Here is a 3,443-nt window from a genome sequence, read left to right as displayed (position 1 = left end):
CCTTTAAAATCTTTCAGCTTGTAATCTTATTTGAACCAATGTTTTAGGCCTTTGATATTTGACAAACCTTCCAAAATCAAAACTCTAAATTTGGGGCTTGGCACCCATAGTGCAGTGGCTGCAGTGCCAGCCATATGCACCAAGGCTGGCAGGTTCAAATTTGACCCAGGCCAACAACAACAACAACCAAAAAAAAAAGCACAACTCTAAATTTGGTCTTCTTGAAATATTAAGACCACTGAAAGGCATAGGAAAACAAATTAAACTTATTTGATTTATTAAAAATGTATACGAAACATTGTCAAATATGAAATAGTAATTAATTTTGTATGAATTATGGTTATATATATGTTCCAATATTATAAAGCACTGGTCTGTCTTAATGTATAAGACTTGGTCTGTGCTAACATATACTGTTGGTAATAATTTTAATTCATCTAAAAAAAGAAAGTGCTTTTTATGTAACTGGCTGAGTCCAAAGTTTATCCTAAAAAAAAAAAAAAAGAAATATTAAGAGAGACTGATGAATTCTCTCAAATTCAAATTCCTGATGTCTTCAGAAATTGAATACCTTCGGACTAAAAGCAGATTTTTAGAACTTTCATTGGAAAGTTAACATGTCTATGAGTATTCCTAACCTAACTTCAAACAGAAGAGAAATCAGTTACATGGAAATGGGCCAGTTTGTTATAACTTTCTGTTTGAAATATTGTTGATTCTGTCTGTGTTCTGTTTTCTAGAAGTCAAGAAAACCATTTTTCTGTCTTTTGAGCTATTTGTAGCTTTTCAAGCAATGTATATACTTATGAGCAGAGTTTGAAACATGTATTTTTTCTCTTTCCTTGATTTCTCTGGAGTTTGAAAGCCATTTGTAAGTATTCTTAATTTCTGACAATACAGTTATTTGCATAAGTTCAATAAGAATCTGTTTTGTTCTATTGGACATGATGAAAGCACTGGCTATTTTACCAAGGCTTTGGCTAGAATAGCATTTCCAGAAGTGTCCAGACTGCATTAAGGAATTAAGGTTGACTTTATAAGGCCAATAAAGAAAGCCCTTTGGAAAAGTGGCCAGATACCCATCAGTAACATTTCCTGATCTGTGGTAAGTAATGAAGGTCGCTTGCTGACAGGTCTGGGAATTGAAATGTGCTTAGGGACCTCAAGAGAAGAGGAATTTACCCAATGCATACAAGTATCTAATGGCACAGATGAAACCTGGGCTCATGAAAAGGTTTCAAGAAAGTCCAGCAGGCTAATAGTTAATTATTCTTACTGTACTTTATGCAAATAATCAGTATACTGAAGGTACTGATTTTGGCAACTGAGTTGGTTCTGCTGTAATTTATTTTGGCAACTGAGTTGGTTCCGCTGTAATTTGTCTTTAGTAAAGAAAGAAATTAGAGAGAGAAAAATAATTCAATGAGAAAAGAGGCTGTGGCCCACCTGTATTAAATCCCAGACTTGTCTGTACTGTTAACTCATAAAATGAAACATAACTGTTTTACTAAGATAATCTGTTAAATGGGACTAAGAGACTGGCCAAAGAGCATAGAATTATATACAGTAGTTTTATTTACTCTGAAGCCTTAAGACTCAACAAAGATTACCTATTGGCTACACTGGAAAAATTGTGCAATATTAACTGTTATCTACTGTGTCTATATAGATACCTCAGGAAAAATTAAAACCTAAAATAAGAATTTCCCAGTAAATGGTGTAACTATAACACTGCATCCTACTGTGCCTAATCCGTATACTCTGCTGAGTCCACTGCCAGCTGAAGCCAAGTGGCTCACTTGCCTGGACTTAAAAGATGCCTTTTTCAGTATAAGGCTGGCTCTGTGAAGCCAGAGGCTATTTGCTTTCCAGGGGGTGAGACCAGACACGGAAACTGGGATCCATTACACATGGACCAGGTTGCCACAAGGGTTCAAAACACCCAGGATTTTTGGAGAAACAATGGCTCATGACGTCCAGAAATTCCCGGCTAAGGAATTAGAATGTGTGCTATACCAATATGTTGATGACCTCCTTTCAGGGCACCCTACCCAGGATGCACCTGAGGCATGGAATGTCTTTTATGACATCTAGAGGTATGTGGCTATAAAGTGTCCAAGCAAAAGGCCCAGATTTGCCAGCGACAAGTACATTGTTTAGGATTTACTATCCAACCGGGTTAGAGGTATCTGGGCATGACATGGAGGCAGATCATTAATTGCCTCCCCACCCCCACAAGCCGAAGACAGGTTCAGGAATTCTTAGGCACGATTGGCTTTTGTTGTCTTTAGATCCCCAGTTTTGCCGTCTTGGCTAAGCCCTTGTATGAGGCAACTAAAGAAGAGGAAGGAGAGCCCTTAGAATGAGGAGGAGAACAGAAACATGCCTTCTCCCAGCTAAAGATGAGGCTGATAAATGCACCTGCATTGGGGCTACTAGACTTGGCCAAGCCCTTCTGTATATCTCAGAAAGAGGAAAGATGTCTGTGGGTGTGTTAACCCAGCTGGTTGGGTCCTGGCCAAGGCCTGTAGCTTACTTCTCTAAGCAGTTGGATGGAGTAGCAGAAGGATGGCCACTCTGCTTACAGGTTCTAGCCGCTAAGGCTTTCCTTGTGCAAGAAGCTGATAAGCTGACTCTAGGGCAGAATCTCAGAGTGAAAGTACCCCACTCCATGATCACTTTAATGGACACTAAAGGACATTTTTGGCTTCCTAATGTAAGAACACCCTGAACCAAGCCAAATTCCTTCCAGTCAGTGGAAGAGAGACTGAGCATGACTGTACAGAAGTTATAGATAATGTGTATTCTAGCTGACCTGACTTGTGTGACCAGCCTTACACAGTTGCAAACTGGGACTTGTATGGAAACTGAAGCAGTTGCAGGATGGTGCAAAGTGAGCTGTGGGCTGGGTATGCAGTGGTTACCTTAACAGAAACTATAGAGGCTAAGCCCCTACCCCCAAGGAACATTGACTCAGAAGGCTGAGTTAATTGCCTTAACTTGAGCCTTAGAACTAAGTCAAGGGAAAAATGTGAATGCTTTTCTGACTCTCCAAGTACACAGGGCATTGTACAAGGAGAAGGGACTATTAAATTATGGAGAAAAGGACATTAAATATCAGCAGGATATTCAGTTGCTAGAGGCAGTATGGAAACCCCAGAAGGTGGGAGTGAGACACTGTCATGGACATCAAGGAAATGCTTCCACCATCACTACAGGGAACGCTAGGGTTGGTACCGAGGCATAAACGGCTCCATCCAAACCATACCAGGTGTCACAAGTGGTTCCCCTCATCCCATGGGTTCCAGAGCTTTCACCTATCTACTCCTGGGAGGAGAAGGAATGGTTGGCAGCAGAGGGGAGCCAGGAAGCAGAGGGAGGATAGATAAAGATGCCAGACGGACAAGTAGCAGTCCCCCAGATTACAGGAGCCACCGTGGTGA

The sequence above is a fragment of the Otolemur garnettii genome, unplaced genomic scaffold (assembly GCF_000181295.1).
Source record: "Otolemur garnettii isolate 467f Iridium unplaced genomic scaffold, OtoGar3 scaffold00171, whole genome shotgun sequence".
Classification (NCBI taxonomy): Eukaryota; Metazoa; Chordata; class Mammalia; order Primates; family Galagidae; genus Otolemur; species Otolemur garnettii.
The sequence above is the reverse complement of the archived record's forward strand: the minus strand, read 5'-3'. Positions refer to the sequence as shown.